Source organism: Oryctolagus cuniculus, chromosome 6, assembly GCF_051225735.1.
Source record: "Oryctolagus cuniculus isolate XC-2025 breed Fujian yellow rabbit chromosome 6, ASM5122573v1, whole genome shotgun sequence".
Taxonomy (NCBI): domain Eukaryota; kingdom Metazoa; phylum Chordata; class Mammalia; order Lagomorpha; family Leporidae; genus Oryctolagus; species Oryctolagus cuniculus.
Window position 1 is genome coordinate 77,964,611 of NC_142872.1, and position 12,890 is coordinate 77,977,500.

Consider the following 12,890-nt stretch of genomic DNA (forward strand, 5'->3'; position numbering starts at 1 on the left):
CTTGACAGTAAGTCATCCAATTACTTCAAATCTGCTTCTTTATCTGCAAAATGAAAAAGGTATGCTAGGGGCCAATGCTGTGGCGCAGCAGGTTAACGCCCTGGCCTGAAGCGCCAGCATCCCATATGGGCGCCGGTTCAAGACCTGGCTGCTCCACTTCTGATCCAGTTCTCTGCTGTGGTCTGGGAGGGCAGTGGAGGATGGCCTGGGGCCTTGGGCCCCTAGACCCACATGGGAGACCCTGAGGAGACTCCTGGCTCCTGGCTCCTGGCTCCGGATGGGTGCAGCTCTGGCCACTGTGGGCAATTGGGGAGTGAACCATCGGATGGAAGATCTCTCTCTCTCTGTCTGTCTGTCTCTCTCTCTGTCTGTCTCTCTGTGTAACTCTGACTTGAAAATAAATAAAATCTTAAAAAAAAAAAGAAAAAGGTATGCTAGATGATTCCTCTAATCTTATTAAAACGCTATGTATTCAGATTATTTATTAAACTCAGTTCTAACAGTTACTAAACAAATATTAATTTTACAAGAAAATGTGCGCCAGTGACCAAAATCAACTCTAGAGCTACACAGTCTGCCTTCCAAAATCCCAATCACATTAAAATAAAAATTACAATATAATTTAATTGTGTTAAATACCCCTGAAAGGGTACATTTAGCAAACCACTGAAATAAGAAAACTACTGCTAAAAAAGAGCTGATCCTTTTATCAACATGAAACTTTTAGGAATGCTCATATGCATTTTCATTTAACATATATAACCCATTTAAATTCCACAAATGGGTCATTCCATGTAATAATAAGGTGTACACAGAAATCGACCACTGTTAAAGGGATTACAAATTTACTTTTAAGTCTTACATAAATCTAGTAGTATTTTAAGTACAATCCTCCTTCAGCAGGATTGATTCCAGGAGCTACCTCTCCCACCTCCACCAAAACCAAAATCTGGGATGCTCAAGTCCCTTATATAAAATGGTACAAAATCTGCATCTAATCCACCCACATATTCCCTGAATATCCTTCTCCAAACTGAAATCATCTCTAAATTACCTAAAATACCTAATATAATGTATATGGTATATACATAGCTGTTATACTATACAGTTTAAGGAATCACTGAAAGGGTGGGGCAGTCTGTGTATGTTCAGTTTGGATATAATTTTTTTTAAACATTTTCCACCAGTAGTTCACTGACTCCACAGATGTGGAACTCAAAGACATAGAAGGCCAACTGTGTTATTTTCAAATGGTAAAGATTTCCTAAAATTTGACATGATGCTCATTTCATATAGAAATTTTCCTAACTTTTAATAAACTAAATCATACTTAACATTGCACAAGATAACACAAACCAATTCTATACTAAAAGTAACAGGTAAGGAACTCAAAAATTGAGATTTTCTTAAAATTACTACATGATCATTTGCCTAAATACTGCCTTTGGTTTTTGTTTCTGAAGAGAGTAATTATCTAACATATACAAGAGGGCTTCAAAGAGTTCATTAAAAAAATCACATTATCTTTTGGCAGGGGCTAGGCAAAGGCCAAGGCCAAAGTCAAAGCCAAGGAGCTTTGGAAATGCTACCCAAGTCTTCCACATAGATGGCAGGAATCCATTTAAATTACCTGGGCCATGACCACTGCTTCCCAAGGTTTACATCAGCAAAAAGCTGGAGTCAGGAGCCAGAGTCAGGTGGGATGTGGTCATCACAACCAGCATCTTAACTGCCAGGTGAACTACCAAATCTTTTACATTATCTCTTTTTTTAAAAAGATTATTTATTTGAAAGTCAAAGTTACACAGAGAGAGGAAGAGAGGCAGAAAAAGAGGTTTTCCATCCACTGGTTCATTTCCCAATTGGCGGCAACAGCCAGAGCTGTACGGATCCGAAGCCAGGAGCTACTTCCGGGACTCCCATATAGGTACAGGGGCCCAAGGTGTTGGGCCATCTTCTACTGCTTTCCCAGGCCAAAGCAGAGAGCTGGATTAGAAGTGGAGCAGCCGGGACTTGAACTGGTGCCCATGAGATGCTGGCACTGCAGGCGGCTTTACCCACTACGCCACAGCACCGAACACACATTATCTTTAAATTCCATGAATTTTTTGTATTGAGACAATGTAGATTACTAAAACATGTCATACATACTATAAACTCACAGTAGTTAACACTGTGGGATTCTGACACATTAATAAGCAGATAATGAAGAAAACAAAGCAGATCCAAACACTTTTTATATGCACACACACAGATATTGTAGTAAAATTTCAAATTGGGGGAAAGGATGAATTTTTTCAATAGCATTACAAAAGGTGGCTATCAGTAACATCAGGAAAAATAAACTATCTGGAGGCACTTCAGAAATAAAAACTGGGGTCAGCATTGTGGCACAGTCACATTGTGGCACACACTATCAAAGCTGCTGCCCATAGCAGGTAAAGCTGCCACCTGTGACACTGGCAACGCAAATGGGCGCCAATTTGAGTGCTGGCTGTTTCATTTCTGATCCAGCTCCCTGCTAATGCACTGGGACAGCATCAGAAGATGGTTCAAGTGTCTGGGACCCTGCACCCACTGGGAGACACGGAAGAAGCTCCTGGCCCAGCCCTGGCTTTTGTGGCCATGTGGGGAGTGAAAGACAGGATGGAAGATCTCTCTTTCTCTCTCTCTCTCTGCTAACTCTGCCTTTCAAATAATTAAAAAAATAATAATAATTAAAAAAATAATTAAAAAAAAAAGGCAAAGAAAAAGAAATGAGACCTAAAAATGTCAATGGGATACCATTTTTTACCCTTCTGATTACAACTACTGGTTAAAATAAGTACTAAGTGTTGACAACAGTGGGCCTACTGGACCATTTCTGACAACAAACTGATAGGACTCTCAGGGAGATTTAAACTGACAATAAACACCAAAATTTTAAATGTACAAATCAGTAATTCAGCTTCTGAGAATGTACTGGAAGCAAACAATGAGACAGGTGTACAAAGGTATACACTGAATGAGCTTCATTACACCATTAACAATAAAAAATATAGAAAACTGACTATCCACTGTGGTTTGTTAAATACAGTATGATGTAACTACATAATGTGACATGATTTAGAAACTGAAAAATGTTCATTTATATCTACACATACTGACTAGCAATATATTTATCATCCAATAAAAGTAATTTACATAATATATCAAGTTTGTTTCTGAATTTTTATTTCACAACTAATTCAGAAGGACCTGTTTATATATACAATCACTTTAAAAGACTGCAACAATCCTTTCAACACCAGCTATCTCTGGACACCAGATTTTCACCTTCTCAGGTTTCCTTTAAAATCAGTTTTATAATCCATGGAAAAACAAATTATCTCCATTGTTTAGAAAATGGTGACATTCCATGCATTACAAAGAAACCTGAATGGCTGCCCCTGAAGAGTTGGTCCTACCCACAGGGCCAAAGATTCCGCCAACTTCCCCATTTCTGGAACCAATCTGAGGTACCAAAGGAGTTCTGCCCCACCCCATATAATCTTTCCTAGTCATTCATAGTTTTTCCTCCAATTGTTATCCTTATGTAGATCCCATATAATCTTTCCTAAATAATTAGTCAGTCATAGTTTTTCCTCCAATTGTTATCCTTATGTAGACATTAGAGAAAGAATAGATCTGTAAAAATAGCATGAGATAAGGAATCAGAAGACCTATATTGAACTCCTGCCCCTACAGTCTATGTGACTTTTATTGCCTTAGTGCAAAAAGTTTATTCTATTAATTACAAAAAGGAAAAAAAACTATCTGTCTCACAGGGTTGCAGTGAGTCTATAGAGTAATGAACACATATATAGAATTACAAAGTACAATGCAAACATCCGGTGCCATGATTCATACAGATTTATGTTCTGAGTATAGGATTAGTACTACCGTCTACAATTAGAGATCCTACTGCTTCCTCAAACTCAACGTATCTAAATTTCCATACAGTTCAATCAAATTATTTTACTCCGGCTAACCTAAACTTGTTACTTCTGTTCAAAGCCTATCCATTCTCCCCTTTATAATCCAACCCTATTCTTGCATGACTTGACTTTATACCCTACAAACTTCTGTCTGCCTTTAAATCACTAGCCTGATTATACCCTTCCAGAACATTCCCACTGCCAGTTACAAACACCATAGATAGCAACTAGGCATCTTCCCTAGGGTGTTATCATACAGACAAAAGGGCTCAACCAGTGGTCCAACATGACCTGTTGTCTGTAACTCTCCTGTGGCCCCAGGTTTGGTACCCAGACAGCTTCATTTAATTTCATTATTGGGCTGTCCTCTAAGAATGTGAATTTGCCAACTCTGACGTGGGCTAGAATGACATAAAAATGGCAAGATCTACCCGTATTTGAATACCACTCAGGCACAGACAACGTCTACATAACATAAAGTGAAATGATACGTTTAACAGAATAGATAAGATAGCAACTTATGTCAAAATTCTTTCAGAGACCAGGAATGTAAAGCTTAAAAAAGGGTGGCAACTCTGACTTTATTTAATAAACTCCGGCACCATGGACATTAAAATTAATTCCAGTTTACCCTTCTAAAAATATCACATGAAACCTATACCCTCACTTTACATCTTCCTACCAGGTAAAATTACTCCCCACCTCTGTTTACCTTAATTTTACTCATCCTTAAAAATGCAAGTATGGTTCTATTACCAGTTCTGGGAAGTCTTTCTGATTCACAGTATTCTTTTCCCTTCCTTTGAATTTACAGAGCTCTTAAAGAGCTATATAAGGGACCAGCGCTGTGGTATAGCAGGTAAAGCCACTGCCTGCAGTGTCAGCATCCCATATGGGCACCAGTTCGAGTCCCTGCTGCTCTCTTCTGTGGCCTGGGAAAGCAGCAGAAGATGGCCAAGTTCTCAGGCTCCTGTACTCACAAGGGAGACCCAGAAGAAGCTCCTAGCTATGAAATGGCCCAGCTCCAGCCATCATGGACATTTAAGGAGTGAACCAGTGGATAGAAGACTTCTCTCTTTCAAATAAATACATTAAAAAAAAAAAAAGAGCTATATAAAACAGTGCAAATTATGCGGTTAAAAAAAAAAACTTGAGGGCATTATTTGCTTCTCTTAGGTCCTTCTGGGATATAATCAACTACAAATAAGGGGGGAGAAGAAAATGCATTAAAAATAATCTTATTTAATTCTAGATGTATAGGGATAATGTATAGGGGTAAAATATTGATCTTCACTTAATTCTGTATGTATAGGAATAATGACTGGACTTTCATACCTATATATATATATATATATATACACAAAAATGAACCAGAAAACCTTCAGACTCATAAAAATGAACTTATCAGCTAGAGATTAATTTACAATTTTCTCTTGAGCTTGCTTCTGTGATGATTATTATTAGGTCAGTCATTTCAGTCTACTGTCAACCATTTTAACATATTCAAAACTTAGAATTAACCTCCTCATACAGGGAGATGAAAGACAGAATACCCATTTTCTGATGTTCAAAACTAAATATGCTCATTATCACTCATTTAATATTTAAAGAGTATCTAATATGAAGGTGCTTCAAAAAATGCATGATGTGCAGCTGCTTAAGCAATGGCCTGCAACACTGAAATCCCACATCAGAGTGCTGGTTCAAGTCCTGGCTACTCTGTTTCTGGTCCAGATTCCAAATGTGCTTGGAAGAGCATCAGAACAGTCCAATTACCTAACCCCCCTGCCATCCCTGTGGGAAACCAGATGGGGTGTGGGCTCTTTTGGCCTAGCCAAGACCCAGCTATTGCAGGCATTTGAGAAGTGAACCAGCAGATGGAGGATTGATCCCTCCCTCTCTCCACACTCTCCTCCTCTTCCTCTCCCTCTCCATCACTTTGCTTTTTAAATCAATTAAAAAAAAAAAAAAACAAAAACAACTTCATTGTGCTCATACCATTTGGCACAGTAGTTAGGACACTGTTTGGGGCACTTGAATCCTGTGCCCAAGCACCTATGTGAAGAGTCCCAGCTCCACTTCAGATTCCAGCATCCAGATAATGCGAACACTGGGAGCTACCTATAACGGCTCTGGGAGCTACCTATAACGGCTCGAGTACTTGGGTTCTTGACACCCATGTGAGAGACTCGGATTGAGTTCTGGACTCCAGATTTTGGCCCAGCCCAACCCCAGAAGTGGTAGACATTTGGAGACTGAATCAGCAGATGGAATTTGTCAGCCTCTGTCTCTAACTTTCAAATAAACAAAAATAAATTTTAAAAAGTTTTAAGTTCATGGAAAACAAATTGCCAGCACCGCGGCTCGCTAGGCTAATCCTCCGCCTAGCGGCGCCGGCACACCGGGTTCTACTCCCAGTCGGGGCGCCAGATTCTGTCCCGGGTGCCCCTCTTCCAGGCCAGCTCTCTGCTGTGGCCACGGAGTGCAGTGGAGGATGGCCCAAGTACTTGGGCCCTGCACCCCATGGGAGACCAGGAAAAGCACCTGGCTCCTGCCATCGGATCAGCGCGGTGCGCCGGCCGCAGTGCGCCAGCCGCAGCGGCCATTGGAGGGTGAACCAATGGCAAAGGAAGACCTTTCTCTCTGTCTCTCTCTCTCACTGTCCACTCTGCCTGTCAAAAAAAAAAAAAAAAAAAAAAATTAAAAAATAAGTTTAATTTGATGCCAAAAACAATTAAAATCCATGCATAGTTTTTTTGTAATACACATTACCACAAACTTTCTGAAAAATCTACCAGATACTCTACTAGTGATAGGAATACAAATGCCTTAAAGTTGCTTTCAAGTTGAAAAGATAACATGAAATCTGGATGCCTTGCTTACAGTAGATAAAATACTTCAGAGAAAAAAGAAATTGGGAGCAATTCTTTTTTTTAAAAGATTTATTTACTTATTTGAAAGCAGAGCTACAGAGAGGCACAGGCAGAGAGGGAGAGAGAGAGAGAGATATCTTCTGTCTGCTGGTTCACTCCTCAGAGGGCTGCAATAGCTGGAGCTGCTAGGAGCCAGGAGCTTCTTCCAGGTCTCCCATGTGGGTGCACGGGCCCAAGAACTTGGGCCATCTTCTACTGCTTTCCCAGGCCACAGCAGAGAGCTGAATCAGAAGTGGGGCATCCAGAACTTGAACCGGTGTCCATATGGGATGCCAGCACTGTAGGTAGCAGCTTTACCAGCTATGCCAGTGCCGGCCTGGGGAATAATTCTTCCTGATTTCCAATACTACAGATTGAAAATCTTAGCAATTTTGCCTCAGTGAAGAGTCACTGGCCCTAGCTTCCATGAAAAAACATCCACCACAAATCGGAAATGTCCAGGTTTCCCAGGGACTGAAAACTGGAAGTCTTTTGTTTCTTGAAATCAGGTGTATTCCCATCTGACATGCCCCTGCTCTACCAAGAAGGAAAGAAGAGTAGGTCAGAGAAAAGAGAAGAGAATCTTCCTCAAATTCCCTGAGAGAAAAACCTTTTCATAAAGATTCAGGGCCTCTAAATGTATGCCTTGTCTACAAGTAGACAAGCAACCCCATATAAGGACAGTACCAAAAAGAGACAGTGAGAGAGAGATAACATTTAGAAAGGCAGCATCCAGAGAAAGGTAAAAATAGCAAGACATGGGGCCGGCTTTGTGGCACAGCCCGTAAAGCCACTGGCTACGATACTGACAACCCATCTGGGCACCAGTTCATTTTCTGGCTGTTCCACTTCTGATCAAGCTTCCAGATAATGGCTTGGGAAAAGCAGTAGAAGATGGCCAAAGTGCTTAGGCCCCTGCACCCGCATGGGAGACCAGGAAGAAGCACCTGGCTCCTGGCTTCAGATCAGCGCAGCGCCAGCCATAGCAGCCATTTATGGAGTGAATCAACAGAAGGAAGACCTTTCTGTCTGTCTATAACTCTACCTGTCAAATAAATTAAAAAAAAAAACAAAACACCAATTTGGTTTTATAAACATTACACTATGCATACTACTATACATCTTGGTTGAATAACATAAAAATGTTTGCACAAAGAGTACATTAACATTACTGATTTTGGTGTTTCATCATTCATAAAACTATATGATGCAAGTTAGTTATATTTTTATTTTGCAATGGTTATCAGGTTAAAAAGGTATTATCTATATAGCCAATGCTGAATCTACTTCATTCTATTAAACCAAGACTATCTTGTTTGGATATAACCATATCCAAAAAAATTATGCAGACATCTGCTTTTTGCAGTAAATGTTACCAAAAGTCATGGAAATAACAGCACTCCACTGAACTGATTAAAATTTCAACAGATACGCTGGACAAACATTGAACAATTAAAGTGCAGAATAAGAAGGGAATCTAGATAGTCCCAAACCAACAAGATGTGGAACCCTGTCACAATTATTTGCATCTCTTAACATATTTACAAGTCAAATAAAATGAGAATCATTTTAAATTCATGAATGGGAAAACTGTTGTTCCACAATCCTTAAAACCCTCAGTCAACAGTTGTGAAAGCAGAAACTCACCAATCAAATAAAAGTGCTTAGAGGTACTAGAATATTTTATGTACTTGCAAAGAGTAATGATCAGAACTTCATAGAAGGACAGAAAGAAAGGCCAACCTCTCAGGAACCTAGACAATGAGGGATCCATTGCATAGGCAAATTGGGTTTCTTAGGCCTACAATAATGAAAGAATCAGAGAAAAGTAACGACTAATCTTTATATAATTTTACCAACAAGAATAAGTACAAACTCTTCACCCTTGCACTCCACAATCTGCTTCTTTAGCCTTGGATTTATTCTACCATCTCAAAACAATCTGCATTTGTCATTTTACGTTCTTTGAGCATCCCAATGATTCATCATTTCATATATACATGTGGGAGCACTTAAAACACTTTGTGGGAAAATGGAACTAGCCAGATAACCTTATTTTTCCTAATGTGCATTTTTCCATGAACTTTTGGAAGTACCTGGTTGGACATGTGTGTGTGTGTACTTCTACTAGGTAAGTTTATTTTGGTGCAAAAAAAATTGAAATCTGTGCATAAACAGCATCTTCATGTAAATGTGTATTATGAAAAACTTGCATTAGAGGTGGGAAGTGGAATGAACATTTAGCCTAGTGGTTCAGAGGTTCATGTCCCATATCAGTACCTGGGTTCAACAAATGACTTTGGCTTGTCTCCTGACTCCAGCTTCCTGCTAATGCAAACCCTGGAAAGCAGCAGGGTTGGTTCAAGTAATTAGGCTCCTGGCACCCACTAGAGACACGGATTGAGTTAGAAGGTCCTGGTTTCAACTTGGCTCGTCCCAGCCGTTGTCCGCTATCTCCGGCTATCTGTCTGGCTGTTTGCCTCCCAAGTAAATGAATTTTCAAAAACTATACAGATTTCAAAAACTGTTTTGCATCAAAATAAACCAGTTTTGATTCCACTTTTCCACTAACTTCTGTAAGTGCCCTTGTGTATGTCTATGTCCATTTTTGTTCACAGTGATGCTGGTGAAGCTAGCAGTGAATAAAAGAATGCTTCCTAGTCTTGCTACATTTACTGGAACTCACCTCTTAAGCATTTGCATAAGCAAAGCTAGAGTATATTACAGTTACTTGCTATTCCCTTTAAAGACAATATCTGTAGAGACCCCCTGATTCTACCACTATTTCCCCCACCCTTTTCATGCCAGTCCTGTCTCAGTAACCTGTTCCTTTTTTCTCTTCTATATGCCATGGATCTCAGAATATCTGCATTTACTATTCTGTCAGATGGTCAGCACACATAGCTTTCTTACTACAAGCCTTTACTCAATGAGGTCACCTCATTCAACTTATCTAAAATTGCAAAATGTTGCCAATCCTCTTTTTCCTACTTTATTTTTCTCCTTAGCATTTAACACTCTCCTGCTCCATATTTTCTTTGAATAATAGGGATTTTAGTTTCATTTGCTCACTGCTAAATCCCCTGTACTTACACAGCAGTGCCTGAAACATAGCAAGTGAATGTCACAATGAATGTCACAACTCTGCAAGATGGCTAGGTCATTTTTAAACAGAGCCCAAGTGATTTATCACCTCATCCTTTTTCTTCTTCCAGAAATACCATCACACACCCTATAAAAGCTCAAATCCCAGGGCTAGCATTGTGGCAAAGCAGGTGAGGCTGCCATCTCCAATGCTGACATCCCTTATGGGCGCTGGTTCACGTCTCCGCTGTTCCAGTCTCCATCCAGCTCCCTGCTAATAAAATGGGAAAAGTAGCAGAGGATGGCCCAAGTGTTTAGGTCCCTGCAACCCATACGGGAGATACGGATGAAGCTCCTGTCTTTGGCCTGGTCCAGTGCTGGCCATTGCAGAACTCTGGGGAGTGAACCAGTGGATGGAAGATCTCTATGTGCCTCTCCCTCTCTCCGTCTGTAGCTTTGATTTTCAAAATAAATAAATAGATCTTAAAAAAAAAAAAAAACAACTCAAATCCTTTCTAGTGATTTCAAATAATATCCATAGTATAATTGCATCTACAGGACTCCAATTTTCTTTTATAAAAAAATTTCTTAAACATTCTTATAGTCCCTGTAGTAACTGGTCTAATGGGCTCATTATAGCAAATAAATATTAAAAAGATCTTGAATGTGTGTTGAGAGGCATTGCTAGGCTTTCCCTCATGTTTCTTGGGCCAGTACTTACTTAGGGTTAGAGAATATCACCAGCTGAGTAATAAAATTTTACTAGCCATGATTTTCAAAAAAAAAAAAAAAAAATTCAGAAGTGATACATATCTGCAAAGTAAAGCATTTTAGTGACAAAATGTTTGCTGAATGAATAAAAATTTAAATATAATCCCCAAATTAGAGGCCAAATAAAAGCTTTTTAAGTCCACATTATCAACATTTGCTTTCAAAATTGGGGCTTTCTGCAGTTACTATGCCACTTGGGACATCAGAGTCCCTGGTTCAAGTCCTTGCTCCTGTTTATGATCCAGGTTCCTGCTAATGGGCATCCTAGCAGAGAGCAGATGATGGTTAAGTGCTTGGGTCCCTTGCCACCCACATGAGAAACTTTCATGGAGTTGCTTTATAGGCTTCTGGCTTTGACTGGAAAAGTCCTAGCTGTTGTGAGCATTTGGGGCACAATCCAGCAGATGGAAGGGTACACTCAGTCTCTGTGTCTGTGTGTTTTTATCTCCCTCTGTCTCTCTGGCCCCCATCTGTTTTTCAAATTAAATGAAAATAAATAAGTAAAAATTGCAAAACAACAAAGATCTGTGTCCTCTGCCCTTTGGCCTTTACAAATTTTACTTGCAAAAAGTAGATCTGCCATGCATTCTGACCCTGTTTCTTAAGCAAGGGCCAGAAAAATTTTCAGCCACAGGAGTACTGCTTCCATGTCCTTCCTGACACCCAATAACAACATAATTAAACTGTATTACAATAACATCATTAATATAGAAGATTCGAAACACACTGAATAAAATTACTTTTAATTCAGGCCTGACTTCATATCCAAATTCCATAAACAGATTTATAAAATAAACATTATGTGCCCACAGCATCCCTGAAATAAAGCTAAGTTTTGAACAAACAATAAACAGCAAAAAATAAAAAAGAAAGAAAGAGAGAGGGAAAGAGTGAGTAATGTTACTAAGGCAATGTTTATTCAGGCCACATTCTGTTACAACATTAAACACAAAAAGAAAATTATTTTCACACCTTAGAAGTTGGCTGCCTATAAATTCAGTAATCCAAAAAAAATAAAATCAGCCACTATCCTCAGTAGTTCCTAAGCTTCTCCAAGTGATAACTGATAAGAATTAGAAGGATTCACTTTGGATCGCCTATAGAACACCTTTGGTTAAAGACACACTTAGATCTCAATAAATCCAAAGTCTCCTTTTAAACTGCTAACTTTCCAAACGTTCAGGTAAATCATACAAACTCTATCAACACACACAGTTAAGAAACTCCTAACAGTAATAAAGAATTGCTAGGAAAATAGGTACACTGATTGTGTTACTGCAGACGTGAAGGGAGTACTCCCGCCTAGCTGCTTGTCTGGCATGTCTCTTCTTTATCAACAGGGAGCACATCAGTTTTCCTTGGCACCCAGGCCTACACCACTTCATGGTACGACCACACTTTTTTAAAAGAGTCATGACGGAAAAGCCTACATTTCGAAATCCTAAACAGAAAACTATAGTTATTCCAGTCTGAAGCTGCCTCTCCTCCGGCTGGCTGATGTATTTTTGTTTCTACCAAGAAGTTGTGAAATACGCACGCACACCCTATCCCAAATCTATCACTGGGGCGGGCAGAGGCTGAGTCATTGCTAGGAGTAACTTTATACCCATCCTCGCACTCCCGGGGTCGGGACAAAGACATCATCTCTCCGGTTCTCCAGTCCGTGCGCCGCGTTCGGCCTCCGCCCAACCCCTCTCTACGGTTTCCGAGTTCAACACGACATTAGGGCTGAGCCCTGCCAGAGGTGACCACTTGCGAGGACGTGTCCCGATGGGTTCAGGTGTCTCTGGCCCTTGGCCACCCCCGCCACTGGGCCAGGTGCGGATCGTGGTGCGAACAGGGAGGAACCTCAGGGACACCGGCCAAGGAAGCCACAGGCAGCCGGGCACCCAGCGCGCCCGGCCTCGACATCAACACTTCCCGCAGCCCGGTGGGGCTTCTGCTGGAGCTGCTTTTGTCACCCCAGGGCCCGTAGCGCCGGGAACACGGCAGCTGGGAAACACCTGTCCGGGCGGACACGCCAGGTTCGCGGGCGCACACACTTGCGCGCGGGCCCGGCTCGCGCCAGTCCGAACCCCGCGTCCCCAGCCCACCGTACCGGGACCTGTCGGTCGGCCGCGGCGTCCAGATGGGGGAAGGGGCCGCGGGCGGTGGCGGCACTTACCCG

The 12,890-nt window shown here is 40.9% G+C and overlaps 1 protein-coding gene across 5 annotated transcripts in view; it reads right to left on the reverse strand.

Moving 5' to 3' along the window:
* RB1CC1 (RB1 inducible coiled-coil 1) overlaps positions 1 to 12,890 on the reverse strand; it is a 102,623-nt gene that overhangs the window by 89,595 nt on the left and 138 nt on the right. For all 5 annotated transcript variants that reach the window (XM_051843730.3, XM_051843729.3, XM_051843732.2 and 2 more), the window contains exon 1: positions 12,888 to 12,890. This exon is cut by the window's right edge and continues 138 nt beyond it. The gene's annotated coding sequence lies outside the window, so the exon portion shown is untranslated. The remainder of the gene's footprint in view (positions 1 to 12,887) is intronic.